Genomic DNA, 21,915 nt, shown 5'->3' with positions numbered 1-21,915 from the left:
GGCGACAAAAACCGGGGTAGACAGGAAACACACAAGTCTTCCGTGGGAAAAAATATCAACCATGGGCTCAGTGGTGTGCTAGCAAGGGTTTACCCACTGGCTCTCTAAATACAAATAAAATAAACACCCCTGCTCTTCAGGGAGAAATTAAAATGTTGATTTATTGTGTTTGCAGATTTCTGTGGTTTGAATACCCCTATTGTGGTGGACCTCAAGACAACACCATGAATTAAACCAGCTTGCAAAACTCCAGAAAGCTGAACGCAGGCTTTCCGGAGCCCATACCAGCCAGCACTGCGCAACCCTGGGGTGTCGCCCCTACCCTGCCTGCCACCTGGGTTGCTGGGAGGCCCCAGGCTACAGAGCACCCAGCCATCTCTAGCTTTGGGGCCACGGTGCCTACAGGCCCAGGACTGCCCCACGTCACTGCGGCTCATGCCCAGAGGCGGTTGTGGGATCCCTCCTCCCCAAGGGCAGAAAGGGCCATGTGCCTGTTCCCAGAAGGGGAGACACCCCTGGATGCCCCATGCGCAGCGCCTGCGACTACCGCTTAACACCGAGTCCATTAACGAGAAGACTCACTCCCATTAGGACGTGAATGTCCCCCAAAATAGTCTTTAAAATCATTACATTCCAATCAAATTTCAATAGGGCATTTTATGGAACTTACTAGAGAATCAGAAAATTAATAAGGAAAAATGAAGAGTCTGAATAACCAAGATTCCGAAGGTCATCTTGTCCGTTCAGAAGTCAATGCTTAGGGAGTGACAAGAGCTGAGTCCGAGTGTCCCTGGGGCTGAGATGGAAACGGGCCAGGGGATGGAGGGGGCCCCGGAGCAGGTGTGTTTGCACCTGCGGAGCCCGGGGAATGTCAGAGGAGGGCTGGATTCAGTGCGGATATCCTAAGCACGCATTAAATGGAGCAGCGACAACTGGCCCTCCGTAATGAGATAAATAAGTCCTCACTTCCTGCTGTGCACGGAAATAAATCCCAGGTGGGGTAAATCCCTAATGTGAAGAAGTAAACTTTAAGGAGACAGTATTAGATCATATCTTCATAAACTTGAGATAGGAAAGGATTAATTAAACTAGACACGAAAAGCCCATGACCTTCAATAAAGAGTCACTTTGACTCAATTAAAATTAAAACGTCTTCTACCACAAAAACTCTGCAAACAAAGAAAAAATACAGGAAAAGATACTGTGCAGCACGTGTGGCTGACGTAGGATGAGCAAGGAGGGGAGCGAACACCTACCAGCCGGTCAGGAAGAGCCCATCCGTCCGGAAGCAGGGACGGGTGGGCGAGCCAAGCTAACAGCGGCCCACGCGAAAGGACGAATGGCCAATAAATACATTTTTAAATGTTCAACCTCACCATTAGTCAGGGAAATGCAATTAAAACAAGAGGAACTCACCCTTCAACACCCACGCGTTGAGCAAAATCTGTAAGGCTGAGTGTGTCAACCCTTAGAGAGGAAAACGGGGGCGGGGGGTCCATGCACCACCTTGCCAAGCTGTTGGGTGACATTTAATGACTCCAAGGTGCACAGGCTCTCCCACCCAGGGTGCTCCCACCGCGCCGCGTGCCTGGAGAAGGTCACCCAGACGCACACGGTGATGCACCCGGAGGCAATGCTGGCAGCAAGAAGAGATGGGGAGCACCCCCCCCACAGGGGCCCGGGAGGTAGGACTGAAGTCTCACAAGACAGGCTGTGGCCGAAGCTGGGGCCAGCGAACAGGTTTAGAGAGGCTTCAGGACTATTGTCCCCGGGGGTCACGCCCTCCCCTTGCATGGGACTTTGGGGTGCTTGGCGCTGAGCGCCTGGGTGGGCCGTGCAGTTTGCGCTGGTCAATGGAATGCCAGCAGACACTTTGGAGGGCGAGGTTTAGAAGGGTTTGCACAGCGTGGTTTGGCCTCTGTGTTTCTGCCGTTGGCCACAGAAGAGGATGCTCAGCAGGGGCCGTTTCTAGAACGAGGGACCCGCGGGACAGACCCCGCCCAGACCCCGCAGAGCACAGATGCCGACAGACCTGTGAGCAAGCAGTGATGTCTGGTGCAGGGGGGCCACGTACGCCCACACATTCGTTCCCACAGCCACAGCTCTAGCAGCCGGCAGAGGCTCGAGCGTGGGTTCTGGAAACGGACAGCCGTTCTTGTGCTGACGGACGGAGCGAACGCATTCCAGCAGGGTCACTGCCGTGCGGGTCCTGAGAGCCGCCTCCCCGACTCCAGCAGTTCCCTGGTTGACACGACAGCATCGTGAACTCTGAGGCGGGAGTGGGGGATGGGAGAGGAGCCCAGAGACGGCACGGGTCGGCGGTTACGCCATGGTAGGTGCTGGGGTAAGGAGATAAAACACGGCGCCCAGACCGCAGGCTCGAGGCGGCTTCGAGACCTAAGTGCCGTCCCAGGATCGCCCGTGGGGGCGGGGAGCCGCGGGCTTCAGTTGCTGTAGGTCATACCTAGCGGGCTCCTGGCCCCATGGCTAAATTCTCAGTGTTGCCACAGCTTAAGCATTCCCCTTCTGCTTGCCACTTCGGGTCTAAAATAAACATGTGCCCTGAAGATAAAGGAAGAAATCCAAAGCTGTGTCTAATTAGATATTAATAGCACAAAAATGCACACGCGGAGGGCAAAAATAAATAAGTGGGAAGAGAAACCATGTTTAAAAAAAAAAAAACCTGCAGTGTGAAGAAGAGAGTGAGATCTGAGACTGTAGTCGTGTCCCAGCCCTGACCGCAACGCCCCGGGCCCGCCTGACTCAGTTTCCCCACCTGTCACAGGCGGTGGAGCAGAACTAGAGCATGTTCACAGTTCTTTCCAGGGTTGCCAGTCCTGGACTCTGAGAGACTCTCAGCTTCCGCGCCTGTCGTGGAAACCAGACAGCACATGGCCGTCACCCAGCAGCGAGCTCCCTGGGAACGCCTCTCTTCCTCCCGAACTTATGCTTCGGTTCAGCCGGCTTGGCCTCCAGGGTCAGGTCCCTGCTCCTCTTTTCTCCCCAAGGGCACCCATTCTGGTCTCCGGTCACGTCCTGCCCCATCCACGAACCTTCCCGGGCCCCTCCCACCCCTTCCGGCCCCCGCACACTGGAGCCAGCACCCTGAACCGCATTTGGAAAAGTCACTGACCCTGGCAGCAGGAAGCCAGAGCCCTGACACTGCCAGGGGCATGACCTCTGACCTCTGAACTCCAAGCCCAGTCACCTTCGTTCCCTGCACTGGGATGTCTGACCCCTGATCGCCATGACAAACAGTGGGAATGATGTACATGGCATACTTTGCAAACAGTAAAGCCCTTTGTAAGCAGGCACCCGGACTGGCCAGGATGGAGTAATGGGACCACCTGGAACAATACAGAAACAGGCAGGCCAAGTAGATTTCAAGATACTGGACACTAGGGAATGAAGCACCGTGATCCCCAGAGATGGGAAGGAGTGAGGCTGGGCCTACTGCTGCGAGCAGGTGTCAGGCTCAGAGAGGGAGGCCCAGGCACAGCTCTGCACCCCTGAGATGAGGAAATAGAGCCAGCGGCCTTGGGGGATCAAGGAAAGAGCTGCATGGAGACAGATATAGACAGAGCATTCTTTCTCACGCGAAGAAACCAGCCGAGGCCGGAGAATAGCTCCCCGAGAGCTCCGGGGACGAGGTGTCCATGCTCACAGGTGTCCATGGGACACAGAGTGGGTCCACCCCAGCTAGCCAGATACACGAGCCTCGACAATAAAATCCAACCTGAAAAGTGGACAAAAGATGAAAACAGACACTTCACCCAAGAAGACACACGATGGTGAAGGAGCCCAGGAGAAGATGCTGGTCAGTGTTGGTCCTTATGGAAACGCAAACTAAATCCCACAACAAAACGAGAAAACCTGACAACACCACGTGCTGGAATGGACAGAGCGTGAGATGCGCCAGGGGCGTGTTATGACACCAGGAAGTAAGTGCACGGGGGGAGGGGGCAGGTGAGCCGTGACCAACGGGCACCAATGGAGGCAAGACCTGAAAGAGGTCCCGGGGCCACAGCTGAGCAATTTGAGCAGGAAAGAAGCTTGCGTGGGATTGGATAGAAGCCGTGGGGCAGGCCAGTGGACCACGAACCCCTGCCGACATAAACGAATGGTTGAATAAGTAATTAAGTGAGAAGAAGGGACAAATCCTCCTTATGGAAGAATTCCCAATACTGAACGCAGAAGAAACCCGAGAGTAGACAATCCCCACTAAAACTTCACAATAACACTCCCATAGGCGAGATGCCAAAACCCGAAGGCAAATGTTAAGAAGTAAGATCCCGGCAGAGCCTCAGAGCCTTTCTCCCCGAATCCCAGAATGCGTATTAATTGCTTCGGTGTCTGTGACATGTGTCCACAAATGCTCTGATGCGCTTCCCTCCAGGAGGCGGCTGAATTCCGCTCCCCCGGGAGTGCGCTGGGCTCGAGAGACCCCTATGTCCGCGTCGGGAGAAACCAGCCCAGACACAGGAGGCGGAGGGAACGCAGCAGCTCCGTGCAGTGGGAACGCACTGGAACCCACATCACGTCTGCACCGTTGGGCTGGTAGAAAGAGTCCCGTGTCAGCACTGCAGTTTTGACAAATACGCACGGGTGGGTAAGACGTTAGCGCCATGTCTAAGTGACAGGCTTTGGGCCACATCCCCTACCTGCTGTTTTTGTAAGTGCAGTTCTGTTAGAGCCACGCCCATCCCCGACCCATGCATGGTCTGCGGGCGTGTTGAGACACAGGAACCCAGCGAATGGCTTCCGCAGAGACTGTGACCCACGAAGCCTACACTATTGCTATGGAGACCTTGACTGACAAAGTGTGCCCACACCTGCCGCGAGTGGACCTCAGGGGACGTTAGGGCCGTGTTTGGGCCGGGACCGGGCTGTGCTGTCTGTAAACTTCCAGCTTCAGCCACAGGACAGAGGCTGCGACTTGTCCAAGACTTCGACCCCACGCTCCAAGTCAGGGCTCTGGGGTGTCCAGGGGAACGCCGGGAGGGCCTCTAACCCAGTCTGCGTGGTCTGCATTCACGCCAGATGTCAGGTGTTCTCACCGTGAGGACACAAGCCCCCCTCACCCCCCAGGCAGGCAGCACGAGGGCCGACAGGCTGCTGAGAAGTGTGCCTGTTTATCCGCTGAGATGCCCTTGCGCCTGCCGTCCCTCCTGGCCCCCAACCCAATTACGCCCTTGGCCCAGGTGGTCTTCTGGGACCCCAGCGCCCGCACCAGGCGCTCTGGTGAGGACAGGAGGCGGGAGCGGGGATGTCTTTCCCAGGACGTCAGCGTGGGCTGGGGGCAGCGCAGGGTTGGAAGTGAGAGGCCAGGCCCCATGCCTGCCATCCCAGGCAGCCAGGTCCTGGGTCCGTTCTAAGACCTTCCTGAAGCTTCTGTTCTATCAGCAGTGCGGCTGCCACTCGGGGGAACTCAGTGAGGTGGAGAATGTTCCAGTGCTCTATAGGCAAGCCTGCTCTGCAGTTTCACTCTTGGCCGCCCTGCCTCCCCTTCCCTCCATACGGGGATGAAGCCGCCGTCCCGGATCTCTGGCCTCTGAACACCTTCCTTCGCTCCATCTTTTACGCCCTGCTCGGCCCTGCACCCCTGGCAGCCGAGGCCGGAAGCCCGAGCAGGTGGGATTCACATGCAGGTACCAAGGGCATGTGGCCAGGCAGGCGCAACTGGCAGACCTGGTGCCCTGGCCCCCACTGCTCGTTACATCATCATCGGTGGGGACGGAGAATGTGGCCCACCCTCTCCCGAGAGCAAGGCCAGATCGGAAAACAAACTCAGCTGAGCACGGAGCTCCCAGGACCAGTTCCTCAGATGGACTTCTGTCCTCCTCCCCCAGGTGTCAGCCTGTGAGGGCAGGTGTGGGCCAGAAGTCAGCGGGTCCCACGCACCCAGCTCCAGGACGGTGCCTGCCTGCAGCCTCTTACAGCCCCACGAGCAGGCTTTGTGTCCAGACGCAGCAGGGACACTGGCCTCCGCGGGTACTCACAAGGGACGTCCTATGAGAAGAGGAAGTGAGGCTGCCATAACCCATCCCTGCTGGCCAGGGAGGCAGCCGGCCCAGAGGCAGGGACTGGGGAATGTGCAGGCCTGGCTTCGCCCACTGGCTTCCCCACTTTGTACTGCCCTGCAACAATCACAAAAAGCATTTAAGACCCACTTTATGGATGACAAGACCAAGGCTTAGGGTGACCGAATCAGGGGACACCCCCAAAAGAAAAGGAATTCCACACTACACATACTACGTGGCCCCTTCGAGAGTCACTGTGTATAGAGCTGATGCAAAGCTCTGAGAAGTCCTGCAGCTAAGAATTCCTACTTTGTTTTAGCAAGCATTTTAACTTGATTGGCCACAGAATTGCTTTTTTTTAGTCACATCCATTGACACCCCCACAAGACTCATGCTCCAGACCCCAACTCCATTAATCCTGTTCTAAAGCTTCATGTCAAGCCACTAAGCCAGAGAGCTACCTGTCAATGTTCCATGAGCTACTGGAAGATCTCGAGTTACGGATTCCTTCTTAAATTTATATCATCATTTGGAAAAATAAGAATCGATAGAGTAAGGCATGGAGGACTTTCAAACTTCCAGGCCAGCAGAGCTCCTCAAAGGAATCTCCACTCTGATGTTGACACCCTTCCTTTCTCAAGGCCCACCTTTCTTTAATGATACCGCAGGGACCACCCTGACCCACCCGCCACTTCTCTAGCTGCTCCTTCAGGGGCGTGTGTGTGTGTGTGTGTAACTGGTCCCTAAGCAAACCAACACGAGTGTGTGATGGACTCTTACTAGAAAAGTGCAGAGGGACACAAAATAATAACAGACACCCTCCACCAGGACTCCCCCAAACATGTCCCCCAGGACAACCTCTTCCAGCCACCCCGGGATGTGATGCTGTCAGTGGCTATTGCCGTAACTCTAAGCCATAAGCTTTTATGTTGGTGTTTTCGTTTTCTAGATCATTTCATTGTTGACTGACTCCTGGGGACTTCTGATTCCAGCTGAGGGATGGAGAGCGTAGGAAAACCGTCATTCCTTTTCTTACAAAAAGACAAATGCTGGAAAACGGTAATGGCCTTTACTGAATGCGCCGGAGAATGGAGGTCACAAGAAAATCAAGTAACTTGAAATCTGGGGAAGGAGGTGGCTGCAGGGAGAGACAGGACCTAAGAGTGGCAGACACCATGTAAGCTGGCCGAAATGTTTACTAGACTATTGAGGATGGGTGTGGGTTACCACATAAGTGCGAACCCCTGGGGGCTGCAAATGTAGAGAGGGTCATACCTTCCCGCAGAATTTTCTTCCTCAAACCCCACCAGGAGCTTACAAAGAAGACCTGGGACCTTTCTGAAAAGCTTCCCATGGTCTGCCTGGAGAAAGACGGTACCGGCCACTCTGAAAGTCTGCTCAGATCCTTGTGTCCTACGTCCCTGCAGGGGAAAAAATTGGTGGGAGGAAGAGCAAAAAAAAAAAAAAATTGTCACCAAGGGCACTGATGGAGACCCATTGCAGCTCTCGAACAAGTAAAGAGAAAAAACATAAAAAATACACTCCCCAGCCCAGAGGGTGGGCAGGACCATGTGCTCTGACCAGAATGACTGCTGCAGGATGACCAGAATCTGCAGCCGGCGTGCACGGGGGCAGTCATAGCCACAAAAACCCCAAGGCCACCCCGGTTTCTGACCGAATTCACAGACTGTCATGCTGAAGCCGGGGACGCAATGGCATGCTCACCTCCAAGCACGAGCATACTTCCCTCTGTATCTTCTGTCCTAAACGATGTGCCCACCTTTCGACGGAACCTGTGAGGCACAGAAAAGGGCAGGATGAAGTCCACCCCAAGAGACACAGCAGTTGTCAGGACCAGGCTCGGATAGGACGCAGAGGGGGTAACCTGTGTTCAAGGCTTTAACAGAAGAGGTTCACAGCATGCAGACTCAGATGGGTAGTTTCGGCAGAGAGCAGGACATTCTCATGGAAATGCCAGGAACAGAAATCGCTGCCACGCCGGGGAAGAGCGCTTTGGATACCCTCTTTCGAAGACTTGACCCAGCTGAGAAAGAATCTGTGAACCTGAATGTATATCGATGTCTACAGAAATTATCCACCTGGAAACACAAAGAGGAAGAAAAATACGGTGGGGGAGGGGAAAGGCAGAACAAAGCATCCAGGAGCCCCAGGAAGACATCAAGCGTCTAACACACGCATAACTGGAATAGCGCGAGGGCAGAGAGGGTGGGTCCCGAGAAGTGTACAGGACACAACGGCCGAGAAATGTTTAACAGTGCAAGACACAAATCACAGAACTGCTCTCCTCCTCCCCCCCAAATACTCAAACTTCCAAATACCGAAAACAAGCAAATCTTAAAGGCAGCCCTGGTGGGGGAGCACGAAGCCAAGAATCCAGGCGACTTCTCTTCACGCAAGCGAGAGGACCGTGGAAGACGCCTTCAAAGTGAGGAAGGAAAGCCCCGTGAACCCCGAGGTCTTGGGGAAAAGCTTTTCCAAAACAGTGTGCCTTTATGCCATAATTAGGGAATTTCAAACCTTGCTCGAATATTTGACAATATGAATGGAGGATTGTTAATTTTTCGCGTGTGATAAAGCTAATTTCTTAAGATTTTAAAATCATTATCCTTAACGATTTGAAACCATTATCTTTTACGGACACATTCTCAAATTTTCTGGCAGAGGTTATACAGTTTTTAGGAGGAATTGGCCGGGGTGTTGATGAAGATGGGCCCAGAGCCGGGCACTGTTAAGCCAGAGAGAATTACCAGCATTTTCCTTATGAGGCGCCCTTCTCGTTGTAAACAGCTTTGGAATTTTCCATTATAAAAATGAATCGGGTTCATAAAACAAATGAACAAGGACTTGAGACTTTCTCAGACAAAGAAAACCTGGGGGACCTCACTGCTGACAGACCTAGTCTCCGAGAAGTGTCCGAGGAGATGTTCCAGGCAACGGGAGCGGATCAGTCAGAAACACGCATTTACAGAAAGAAACAGAGATTGTTGGAAATGAAACTAATGAGGGTAAAATAAAACTCTTTTTTTCCCTTCGGCTATAATTGATCTAAAATAGGGGTAGGCAAACTTCTTAAAGGGACAGATAGTAAATATTCTGGGTTTGGGACCCCCTGGTCTGTGACGACTGCCCAGCGGCTGTAATACAGACCCAGGAACGCGGGTCCGAGGCAGGCAAAGGGCGCGGCTGTGGGCCCAGAGCCCTCGTTGGCAAAAACGGGCTGCGGACCCTTGCTCTGGAAGTAACAATGTGCTGTGTGTTTGCAGAATATATAAAAGCAGAACACGTGATGGGGCAGAAAAGGCGGGAGGAGGTGACTGGGAGCATGTTGTTGCCGGATCGTTACACCACATGGAGCGTCACATCACCCACGGGAGGCTCGTATGTTCGAAGGGAGACGCAGAGTCCTTAAGAATGTACATTGTCAGCTCCAGGGAACCCACTAGTGTTTTTTTAAAGAGAAATAAAGAATAAGCCAACAGAGAAGATAAAATGAAACCATAAATTGTGTTCAGTTAAGTTCAGAAAAGAAGGGAAAACAAAGTAGAAGTGGAAGGACTAGAAGAGAGCAAGATGGCGGATTTGGGTCCAAGCATCTCGGGCATCGGTTTACGTGGGAACAGTCTAGACAGGGCAGTGAACACACAGATAATCAGAACAGATCTTTAAAAAGGCAAAAATCAACTATATTATGTCTACAGGAGATCAAGTTCCAATATTAAAATATAGATACGTTAAAAGAAAAAGGATGGAGGAAGATACCATGGAGTCACGAATCGAAAGAAAGCCAAAGTAGCTGAGTTTAGGTCAAAGTACATTCGAAATAGGGACTATTATCAGAGAAAAAGAGGAACACAACATCGTCATAAAGGGGCTGAATCAAACGTGTACGCGTCTATCAACACCCTCGCGACGCACGAGGCAAAGCTGGAAGGAGAAGTCGGCGGTTCCACTGAGGGACGGCAGCTCTCCTCCCCTGTAACGGGTACAAGAGGAGGACGGAATCAGTGAGGATGTCTCGGCCGAACAGCACAATCCCCCGACGAGGTCTAATTAACATGGACGGAACGCTCTTCCCAAGTGCCCATGGAACGTTCACCACGACAGACATATTCTGGGCCATAGAACAAACCTTGACAAATTTAGAAGAATAGAAATCGTAAGAGATAGTCAGGCAGCTTGTAAAAGAAGGAAACCAGAAATTAAAGCCAGCAGGTGCACCCCGCTCTGCTTCAGACCTGGCGCCCAGTCCCCGTGGAGAATCCAGATCCCGGCCCCGGGCGGTGGGGGGCTCAGAGCAGGAGCGGGCAAGCCGCAGGGCGAGGCTGCCGTGCCGGTGGCCTAGACCTCGGGCCCGTCCCCCTCAGATCACTCTATGGCCGCGGACGGAATCCCAGGGGACCCCCCAAAGGAGGAGGAGGAGGAGGAGTGCAAAGCTTGGCTCATGGGCGGACTGGGCTAGCGTGTGGGACAAGCCTCCCTCCAACCTCCTTGGGGTGACCTCAGAAGATAGCGGGGAGGGAAGGCCACCCACCGGGCCGGGCTTCAGGCGGTGCCCCTGCTCAGCCCCACCGTGTGCTGGGGGAGGCTCCCTGAGGTCAGAAGGCGCACAGACCACAGCAGGGAGAAGGGGCCCAGCTGGTTGGTCGGGAGTCTAAGCGACCAAGACTAGAAAGGGTCCATATGGCGGGCAAGTGGGAGAGGCCGTGAAGCCTGAAGCTCGTGGTGTCACACATCAACTCCCACGGGGTGCGTCCACGATGGAGACCCTGGCGCACAGCCTATCTGACCGGGCATAGTTAGCCAGCCTCGGTCACAGCCAGCCTCGGTCACTGCCAGCCTCGGTCACTGCCACCCCTGCGCTGGCTTGAGGACCCCTGGATGAATACCCATGGAGGCAGAGAAGGAGGCAGCCCACTGACCCCGTAGCATAAGCTCCCGCTTGCCCACACAGCTGCCCGGCGGCCTGCCCCCACCTGCCGGCCACGTACGGCTCATTCCTCGAGGGGACCAAATGACCACGTGTGGCAAACTGACCACACCAGGTCCCTTCCAGGATGGAAGGGCCTGCCCCTCATTTTCACTGGCGGAGGTTCTGGGGCCTGGTGGGCCTTCCTACCCACCAGACCTCCAGCAGTGGCACAAGGGTGCCTGAGCATTTGGCCCGCTGGTTCGGCCCCCTCACACTGTCACATCGGGCCAGGGAGGTGGGGAGCAGGCCTAGGACCACAGGGACCTCTGACCACATCTCACACTGACTGCCCCGAAGCCACAAGCTGATGGAGCACCGGGGCCACCTGTCGGAGATGCTTCTCCACGAGTTGGGGTGCTGCCCCCACACAGTGTTTGCACTACCTGAGAAACCCTGGCGTGGCCCATGGGCCCCAGGAAGACCCCCGGGAACCAGGGCGGGGCAGCCCGTGCTCCATGCCCTGCGCCCGACCAGGCATTTGCACGTCCGTCCCTACGGCTCCAGGCTCTGCAGACCTGCAGGTTCTGGTCCCCACAGGTGGGCACGGAAAGCGTCCCGTGGAATTACAAACCTCGGCTGCCCTTGGGTACTTCAGGCTCCCCGTGTGGGGGGGAGTGTCCGGTGAGGAGGGGGTTGCCGTCTCGGCAAGGTGACAGACCCCATCCTCGGGGCACAGGGAGGCACGTGCGTGGGATCAGGTGGCCCATTTCACACCTGTGCGCCCCCTCGTCCAGCCATGGCCATCAGTGGCAGGCCTAGCAACCCCCCTGAAATGTCACAGGGGCGGGCCCTGAGCCCTGTCGAAGAAGGTCTGGGTCTCCCCTCAAGGAAAGCCATTGAGGTGGCTGAGTGGGGACGGTCTGGGCTGGGCGGGGGAGGAGGGGAGAGGCTGCATACCAGCCGTGGCCCCTGAGCCAATGCAGGGGTGTTGCTAACATTTATCCAGCAGACAGCACCCGTCAGGGTGCTCTCTTCCAGCGTCATGGCCGTGGAACCACAGCGCTCGAGGACCCGGCCTGGGCCATGACTCGCTGAAGGAACACACGGATGAAGGAATGAATGACTAAGGCTTGGCCCAGGGGCCTGAGCGGAAGCATCATAGAGCCTTCCGGCTAAGAGAACGTGTTTGATCCGCGCCCTCATTTTCAGAGCACTAGGAAATCACACTGTCCACGTCTGAGACCGAGTCCTGCCATTTGCCAGCTGTGTGACCTTGGGCCAGTTACTTCTCCTCTTTGTGCCTCAGATGAGGAGACATCCAGGAAAGCCTAGATGTTTACTGTCTGTGTATGGAATCAATAGGTCGGCGTGTGGGAATCACAGCAATGAGCCATCGGACGTGAGAACCGATAATTATTTTTTGTTGCTTCTCAGACCAGGAACCACAGCAGGAGCCGCAGTGACTTCACCAATGCTGCACCGCAGGCTAGGCACCGAGCGGGCGGGCTTCCATGCCTCTTCGGGGCTGCCGCCCGGCCCGGACACCGGGCGCCTCCTGGTGCCGGCAGGTCCCCCCGGGCTGGTGGAGTTCCCCGTGAGCAGGCACACGCTTCCTGAGTTGGAAGCAGGAGAAGGTCTCAGAGCTGTTGCCGGGCAAACCCCAGGCCACTTCCGTTCCAGGCAGGAAACAGGAGCTTGATTTCCACGCTGCGGGGTCCGACTCACCCATCAGTCATGCCGCAGCCACGCACTCTGATTGGGATAAACTGTTCATGAGCATAAACAGACCCTGGAGGAGCCCTTCTTTCTGCAAGGCAACCGGCAAGGACTTCTCAGTCCCAGGACCTCGGCCTGGATGGACCGGTGGGGTTTCGGGCTCAGCTGGGGACCAGGCGCACGCCCCCGGGGCAAAGACAGCAGGGTCTGAATTCCTGCGCATGCCTCTCAGCTCCCAGGAGCTACAGGCCTGCCTGCGGAGTGTCCGATTTCTCATCTTTGTACCCGTGGTACCTGCTGGGGGCCCCGTCCACCCTTGGAAGGCCATGCTCCCATGACTCCGTCAGGAGGACCGGACTGGGGTCTGATTCATGACGGGCTGAGGGGCCGGGGGAGAGGCTGGGTCCCCACCTGCTGTAGCCGAGGTGGGGACACCGGGTGTGCAGGAGCCCACATCAGGCTGCGAAGGCCCTCCAGTGCCCTCCCCGGGGTGCCCCGTGGGCTCCTCTCCATCCCCCACCCCCAGCACAGCCCTGGACCACCCCCATTCCATGCCCAAATTGTGGCCTTCACAGCTCCATCAAGGGTGAGCGGGAGGCAGCCCGCCGCCCTGTGGGAGCCGCGCGTGGTCAGCGCTTCCCCAGGCCACGTCAGTGATGTCTCCTTGCTAGCCTGAAATTTGCCATGGTATTTGCACGTAGCAATTGGCAAATGCTACAGATCAGAGCTTTTCCAGCCCAGGTAACTGGTTATTAAAGCTTGACCGGCACAAGGCTGTTTCCATCTGTGAACCCTTCTGGGAGTGACCCAGAGCAGGGCCATCTCTCTCTAGGACGACCCACAGGGCTGTGTGCAGAGAAGAGGCTGGGAGGAGCCCCTTACAGAGCCCCTGGGGTCCTCCAGAGAAGCCCAAGTTCCCAGAGTGGCCCGATCAAACCACCGACCACACACACACTCGGGGCCCGCCCCTTGCCGCCCTCAGCCTCCTCCACTTGGAAGGCCCTGGTCCCCGACTGCCCCGGCCATCCTTCAGAGCCCCCTCGGGAGCCACACCTTCCAGGAAGCCATCCCTGCCCCCCTCAGGGCTCTGCACCGCCCCCAAGCAGGGCGGGGCCCAGGCGACTGTCCATCACCCAGGGCCCCTGAGCTCCCGACCTGGCACAGCAGGCAGGTGTCTGAGGCAGAAAGGGGAAGCCACTAGACTAGTCCAGGGTGTGGACTCCTCGGGGCTCTGTCCCTCCGGGAGGCTGCACGGACCTGAGACTTGAAGGCCAAGGTTTTTCCCAGGACCCTCCCTTCCAACCTGCCAACCTGGCTAAGCCCCCCAAGGGGACCTGGGCCACAGAGAGAGGCCTGGGGACGCACGGGGTGCAGAGCTCCCGACTGAGAGAGGTCGCTACACAGAAAGTTTGGAAAGTCAGAGCTATTATTTGGGGCAAAACTGTGGTGACCCATGAATAGAGCTTTGGTGCTGTGTGCCCTGGAGCAAGTGTCTTAACCTTTCTGTGTTTGGTTCATGTTCTCCAGAGTCCTCGGGGATTGTCTTGAGGATCGAGGGAAATAAGCCCCCGGGGAGGGGCTCCTGCCCTGACCCCCGCCCCTGCTTCCCGACATGGGAACAGAGCTCCCGCCGGTTCCCGGGATCCAGAACCCAGGCTTTGAAGTCACAACCAGCGTTTGCTCTTGAACTCACTTACTGTTTGTTCTCACTGGCTTTGAGTTCTGATGAAATGCCCTTTTTGACAAAGCCAAGGCGCCTCAGCTGTGCGGGTGTAACGCACAGAGGGGTTCTGTCCTCGCTTGGACCAGAGAGAGAGAGAGTGAGGCTGACGGTGGGGGGCAGCTGAGCTCAAAATGGGGCTCCCACCTCAACCAGAGGGAGCAGAACTCAGCACGGGGGGTCTGGACCCTTGTCAGAGCATCTGTGCGGCTGGGGCGGGGTCCGGGGGGGCTGCCACCAGCACCACACCCAGTCTCATTCCTGGAGTTTCACTCCCCGGGGCGAAGGGCCGAGGAGCGGGTCCGGGGTTGAAGAGGGAAGTGAGTGAGGCCGGGGGACAGTCATACTTATGCAACACCGGCCGCATCCTGGGGCCCACACATGCCCTTCGTGCCTGGTCCCAGGAGCCCGTGCCCTCCCTCTGCAGGCGCAGCGCTGGACTCAGGGAGGCTGATTCCTCTGCCCAGAATTGCACAGCAAAGGGGCAGGTCTGCACTGGCAACTGGGGAGTCTGACCTGCGGTCCATCCAAAATACCACGTGACGGCTGGGGAAACCTACAGTGAGGGGACGGGATAGAGAGGGAGACCGAGGCCACCAAAGGCCATCTCGGCAGCCATCTGCCCCTTCCTCTGAAGAGAGGGAGAGACCTAGGCGGACTTCCCAGAGGGGGAGAGATAAGCGGGACCTAGGCGGACTTCCCAGAGGGGGAGAGATAAGCGGGACCTAGGCGGACTTCCCAGAGGGGGAGAGATAAGCGGGACCTCATCCCTGCCCTGCTGCGGAGGGGACCCTCACTGAGGACGCCACTCCCAGTGCGCAAACCTCAGCCTCCCCAGATCCTCTTCCTGTGGGCCGCCCACCCCCGTCTCAGCCCCGCTCACCTTTCATGCATCTTCCCCTCCTGACTCGGGGCCTTTGCTCCGGCTGTCACCTCCACTCTATGAGCTCCCTGGGGCCTCCTAATCACCTCCGACTCTTGGTCCAGATATTCCCCAGACCCCTCCCTAGTCCGAACCAGAACGCCTAGCACCGCAGTCCCCTGACTCGGCGGTGGGCTAGCTGGCCGTAAGGAGGACAGGTACACACAGCCTCACCGGGGGCAGCTTGGGGGCGCTCCACCCACAGCTGTGTGCCCTCAGGCCAGCGGCTGAGCCCCTCAGTGCTTGTCTCCTGGAGTGTGGTGGGGTGACAAGTACATACGGTGAGTTCGTGTGTGAGAAGTGCTCTGACGGCCCCGTGGGGACTGTGGCGGCGCCCTCCATGGTTCCCTCCACCGTTGGACTCAAGCCCCGGAGGGCAGGGTCTGGGTGGCCTCACACCGTCCTCAGGGCCCGTGCATGGCACGGCAAGGACGCACATGAATAATGAACACGGGTCTGGGGCCGCAGGGCAGAGGCGGGCGGCCAGAGGAGACCCCGCTGCCAGAGCCCAGCCCCCACCATCCCCCACCCCGCCACGGCGCCCGGGCGGTGTCCAATGCCAACAGGACTTCCTGGCAAAGCCCATCGAAATTCCCCTCACCACATGGAGCTACAGTGGGAAACGGTCTGCGAAGACCTAGTTCACCAAATGGATAAATCATCCCACGCAAGGTCAGCTCTCTCCAGTGGCCACGGCGTTGGCTCCGCCGAACAAGCCGGCGAGCTGGGCCTCTGACCTAGTTTGTGTCTGTCCTGCCTGAACCTGGCCGGCCACCGAGTTGGCCGTGGCTCCTGAGACACACTGTCATCTTCTCCGAGATGAGGCCACGGGCATTCCAACTGACCTTGACCAACAGTGTCTTCCCTCCCGCCCTGGATCCGAGAGAGGACGCAAGGCCACGAGGGCCTCTGCTGTTTCTCCCTCAGCCTTCTGTGCGGGGCAGGTGTACGTGGGTCACAGGCCCGGGGCCAAGGAAATGCAGGTGTTCGAGACACAGCTTTGCCGTCTAGAGGCTCTTGATCTGATGGAAAAGAGAGGAAGTAAATCATTAGGATGCGGGAGAAATCGAAGAGGAGCCATCTGAGCATGGGGTGAGAGTTCCGCCCTGTCCGAGGGCATCAGGAATGCTTTACGACGGGTGGTTACGCATTAGCAGGGTTTTGAGGATGGAGAGGAGTTTGCCAGTTGGGACACGCAGGCACTCAAAACAATGAACGGCAGCGCAAGGGCTCAGGAGTAAACTCCCAGGTTCCGCGTGTTTGTGAGAGAACTACCGACAATGCGGCTTTGTTAGCAGCTGGGGTTCGGGGGGCGGGGGTGGGTGCCAGGCTGGAGAGGTACGAAGGGCCCGACTCTGGAGTACCTCACATGCCCTGCAAAGGAGCTCAGCCTCTCCTCTGTGGGGCCGGGGAGCAGCTGAGGACTTGGGGCAGGGTCGTATGAGAAGTGGGTCCGAGCGGGGCGAGCAGGAAGGCAGGACACCCCACGGGAGGCAGCTCAGACAGCCCGGCCGAGGCTGCAGCACCCCTGCCCCGCACAGCGCGCTCCTGCCTCCCTCCCTTCAATCCTTGCCAGGCTTCAATGAGGCTGGTGTTTCATCAGGAGCCCTCAGGGAGTCAGGGGCATCTGGACAGGGCGGAGTCTCAGCCCTTCACCCTGGACTCCCACCCAGCCCGGTTCCTCCTCTGTGAGCCCCTTCCTCCTCACTGCTTCGACTCTGCTCAGGGCCGCTTCCTCCAGGCAGCCTCCTTACCTGCTCAGGAGCCTCCCTTGAACTCCCTTAAGGGGCAGGAAGGTACTTCTGTGTCCCTGGACCACCACACACAGCAGGCCAGACTCAGGTCCACACACGTCCAGTGTTTCTAGAGAACGCGGCAGAATGCAAGAATGAACCAGTAAGGACAAAGCTCACAGCTCCTGGCCTCCAGAGAGGACCATCCATCACCAAGCAAAGGGCTGCCCAGCCCTGTCCTGACCAACCAAGACAGCTGAGCGACGCCGGCAGGCCACCAGTCCTGCACCTCCATGTCCCAGCATGGTCCCATCCCCTCCTGCACACATCCCTCCACCCCCAGCCGGGCACAGAGACCCCCGGGAGCCTCCATCCTCAGGGCAGGCTCCAAGCAGGGCCTTCTCTCCGTGGCTCTACTTTGTTGTTGGCTCCCGTTTGTCCCCTCCCACACATAGGCCGTCATCCAATGGGCTTAAGGTGGATTTTTGCTCGATTATGTTTTGGCCAGATGCGCGTTGTGACTCGCATCTGTGTGTTTAATTTTGGTGAAGAGCCTCATTTGGTGTTTGATCCTTTTCTGTCTGCACCGCACCCCTGGGGCTCATCCAGCCGTCTCCCCCCACCTGCTGCCCAGCAGGCCGCAGGGACTGTCCCCAGCCCCTCCCCTTCCCCTTGACGGGCGCCCAGCTGCCCTCCACCCCCCACGCTGCCACCAAATGCTCAACACTCGTGCACCCGAGGGCAGATGGCTGACCCTCCAGCCCGCAGCCTGCCTGCCAGCCGGGCCCCGGCCTCTCCCAGCAGCTGACACTCCAGGGCAAGCCCTTGTCATACGCAGGACTTTAATTTAAAAGCCCCCCTCAGGCCTGCAGAAGGCCGGCGGTGCCCAGGCAGGGGTAGGCTGTATCTCCAGGCGCTCGCCGGAGAAATGGTTTTACTCCAAACCATAACGAAAGTGAGGAGCACCAGGCCCAGCGTCTCCAGGCCCCCGGAGGGGTTGCACGTGCAATGTGGGTAAGCATGTGTGGGTAACACGTGTGCATGCTTGTGCATACATGTATGGACCACCACATGGGCTAGAAAGGCATCACGTGCCATTTCCCACCTGGAAACCCACCCACCCACGTGGCCTAAGTCGTCCACCGCTGATTTCAAAGTCCCAGGATCGACGGAAGGGGCTGTAGCTGTCCCATCCCTCTGCCCGTGAAGATACCACCATGCTTCAAGTTCATGCCTCCAAGTTAGGCCGGCCAGAGCCCCCGCCAACGCCTGAGGTCCTTCCGGGGTGGTCGTGCTCTCCCCGCCGGACCTGGGGCTCCCGGGGTCGCGCTCCCACAGGGGGAATAAGATGCAGCCAAGGCTTCTACGGCTCTGAACGTAGTGAGCGCCATGACACACACACACCACGGCTGCACAGACGTCTGGGGTGGGGGAGGCAGACGGACAGACAGAGAAGGGGGAAGGACGGAGAGATGAGAGAGCGGGGGAAGGAGAGACAGAAGGGACTGATGCAGGGGGAGGAGGAGGGAGGGAAAGAGGAAAGGAGAGGCTGAGCGAGAGGGAGATGTTCACCACAAGCCGAGATGAGGAATCTGAGTGTGCACAGATGGACGGACGGATGCACAAGGAAGACACGGTGCGCGCACACACATAGGAGCATTATTCACCCTCAAAAAGGAAGAAAGTCCTGCCATTTGCGACAGCACGGATGGGCCTGCAGGACATTACTCAAAGCAGAGTAAGTCAGAGACACATACCACAGATCTCCCTTCCCTGCGGGACCAGAGGCAGACGGGCCCCAGGAGCAGGGGCAACCGCCGCACCGCGGTGACCCAGAGGTGCCATGAAGGGCACAGACTTCCGGTGACGGGCAAGCCAGGCTCTGGCACCTGGGGTGCTGCATGGGGACCACAGCGAACGGGACTGCACCGGATGCCGGGACACGGGGAAGAGACAGACCCTAAGTGTTCTCGCCACAGACACAGAGGAAGGGAAGTGTCCGGTCACTCCATGGGGGGACAGACGTGTCCATCAGCGGGTCATGGGGTATCGCACTGTATATGCGTGTACCAAACCGCCACATGTACGCCTTAAACATGTAACATTTGTATTTGTCAGTCATGCCCCATATAGCTGGGGAGCCAGGACGGGGCGCGTGGGCAGGGAGGACTAGCCGGGGACGAAAGCACCGGTGAGGGCAGGGGCGCGGGGGGACGGGGCAGCAAGGGGCCCCACGGGAGGGCAGGTGGGGAGGAGGGCCCTGCCCCGCACAACCTCTGCTCCGTAAGCAGCTCAGTTAATGAGGGGCTGATTGGCTCTTTAGCGATATTTACGGCCTTCCAGGGTCTATGTCATCACATGCATCTTACTTTGTGGCAGGGCTGTCTACTTTTTAATAATTACGTGACACTTAATGACTCAGGAATAACCAGAGCCTTTCCTTGAGACGTGTGACTTGATGGCCCTCTAGCCATCTGCATCCCCCCGGCTTGGGGGGCCTGCTTAGGGGACACCCAGCTCTCTGTGAGGCCACGGGATGTCTGAGAAGAGGTCAACCTGCAAGATCTACCCATCCCACACCCTACAGGTGAGCCCAGAAACACACCAAGATGCCCATTCAGGAACCCCAGCCCCGGCCCCAGAGCAGGGCCAGACCTCCACCCCATCCTCCCGACCCACGCCACACCCACTCGCTCTGGTGCTCACACCCATGTGCCCATGGTCACAAGAGGATTCTGGGGCACCGTAAGAAGAGCTGGCTCTGCCCGCAGTGACAAGGCTGGGAAGGGCAGTGCCAGGACCCACAGCCACCCCAACCTCTGCACAGGCCAGCAGACACGGTCCCAGGGCCTGGCAAAGCCAGGGGTGCCAGCCACAGGCGTCACCCTGGTGAATTTTTCATATCTTAGTTTTTATGAATAGTAAAAATGCCCTTGGTACAAAATTCAGAAGATACGGAAGTCCACAGTGAAAATGGAGCGTCCAGTCCCCCTGCCACAGCCTGGGCTCCAGGACCCACGTCCCTAATGCCATCGCCTCCGCTACCTGTCGGGTGGACGGAGCGCCTTCCCGCATCTGCACCAGGCAAACTCTAAAAATCGACTTGTGTGGACACAGATGCACCCGGAGCTGACATGAGGGCAGCCCTCAGTCAAAGGCACAAAGGGCAGACAGGACTCGCACGCACAGCCACGCGCCGTGGGAGTGGGGCTGGTTCCCAGACACTGAGCTCCTGCTCCGCGCCAGCCCCGGCTCCCGGCCCCGCCGCCACACGCCACGGGATGTTGACCCCGTTTCCTAGGGGACGCGGCTGAGCCCGGTGATGGTGGCAGCACCTGGTCTGGGAGACAGAGCTGGGATTCGAACCCACATCAGCACCTCTCCAAGAAACGGCCCCCAGCTCTGAAAGCAGCGCCTGGTGTCTGTAATCGAGGGGCGGCGGCCCCACGGCCTGGCAGGGCTCCCGTCAAAGTCAGAGACAAAACAGGCACGTAGCTCACTCCCAGAGCACGTGGGGACTATGCGGACCCCAGCCTCTCACTGGGACAGGCCCCGCTCATGCCCCGCTGCCCCCCCCTCCCACTGCAGACGCTGGCGTGCAGCCCGTGCTGCCCGAGAGCTAGCGGGTGACGAGCGAGGCAGCAAGGCCAGACACCTGCTGCATGGTGAGCCCACCCCCCTCCCCGCCCTGCTGCCGGGTGCTGGGGGCCAGGCCCAGCGGGGCTAGAGGCCTCCGCCTGAGGCGGGGAGGAAGCTCCTTCCTGGAGTGGTGGGGGCGCTTCCAGGGGCCGGTGGGGCTGGGAGAGCTCCGGACTCAGGACTCCAACCCGCGTCTCTGATTCAGGGTCCTCTGCTCCTTGCCCTGAGCTGGCACCGTGGGGAGCCGCTCCATCTGGGTGAAGCCGCGTCGACCTGCAGCATCATCGGCCGCCAACACTCACCTGCCATTTCCACTTGCCACAGCCTTTAGAGGAGGCTGAGGGCACACACTCGCTGAGTGCGTCCGTGGAGCTGAAGGCATGTCGCACGACAAGCTTCTGGTCCAGAGCCGGAGCCGGTGCGGTTGCCGAGATGGCAGACCAGTGGGCTGGGCCTGCAGCCAGCAGCCCGCTCCTCCCACAGGCCCGGCCAGGGGCCCGGAGCTCGCAGAGGCCAATTGCAGGAACCCTGGGTGTAGAAATAAGACTTCAATGCGATGGTGCATGTCTTGAGGTCTGCCTGACACTGCCCCACCTGCCGAACCCACGCAGCGTCCCCGGGAGGCAGCTGCTACCCGTGGCCCCGTTTTGCAGATGGAGACACGGAGGATGACCCAGACCCAGTCAGGTCTCCGTGGGCCCCAAGCAGCAGCACCAGGCTTGGAGCTCCAGCCTGCGTCTGTGAGCATAATGGCACGCGGCCCCCACTCAGGACAACTGAGCAAGATGATGGGCCGGGGGCCTTTAAACAAGAACCCCGGAAACCCCTGGACATTCTGGAGAGGCTGGTGCTCTCCAAGCCCCCTCACCTCTGGTGACACCGAGACGCCCTCTTTTGCCCCCTCCCCCCTCCATCTCCCACACCCTCCCCTTGCAGGCTGTGTCCTACGGACACCCAGTGGTTGACAGGCCTGCTGCCTGCATTTGGGGTGCAGGCCTTGGTCCCCTCCCTGTCCCCAGGGGCTGGGTCAGGGCCCAGTGCAGTGGCCCCCGGGTGAATGGTTTCCGGGTTCTGGAGTCAAGAGCGGCCGAGCACCCACCCCGGGGACACAGAGCAATGCGAGGGGGTGACGTAGGGGAGGCTTGGTGAAGCTGGGACACAAAGCCCGGCTCTAGGTGGGCTCAGCCCCGGGCAGTGCTGGCCAGCCCCCCTGTGTGCCTCAGTGACCGCTGCTG

The 21,915-nt window shown here is 58.1% G+C and overlaps 2 long non-coding RNA genes across 2 annotated transcripts; both read right to left on the bottom strand.

The window, feature by feature from the left end:
- Positions 1 to 5,906: 5,906 nt before the first annotated feature.
- On the bottom strand, positions 5,907 to 10,550 carry LOC148109404 (uncharacterized). Its single transcript, XR_015725625.1, has 3 exons — positions 7,906 to 10,550; positions 7,746 to 7,813; positions 5,907 to 7,441 (listed from the first exon to the last, which is right to left on the bottom strand). It is a non-coding gene; the product is annotated as an uncharacterized LOC148109404 (long non-coding RNA).
- A 5,313-nt stretch (positions 10,551 to 15,863) lies between these two features.
- Positions 15,864 to 21,201, bottom strand: LOC148109403 (uncharacterized). The gene is made up of 3 exons (XR_015725624.1): positions 20,983 to 21,201; positions 17,063 to 17,171; positions 15,864 to 16,330 (listed from the first exon to the last, which is right to left on the bottom strand). It is a non-coding gene; the product is annotated as an uncharacterized LOC148109403 (long non-coding RNA).
- Between the last annotated feature and the right edge of the window lie 714 nt (positions 21,202 to 21,915).

This window comes from Ursus americanus, chromosome 9, assembly GCF_024610735.1.
Source record: "Ursus americanus isolate L20-20 chromosome 9, mUrsAme1.1.p, whole genome shotgun sequence".
NCBI lineage: Eukaryota > Metazoa > Chordata > Mammalia > Carnivora > Ursidae > Ursus > Ursus americanus.
This window is presented reverse-complemented; position numbering and strand designations above follow the sequence as displayed.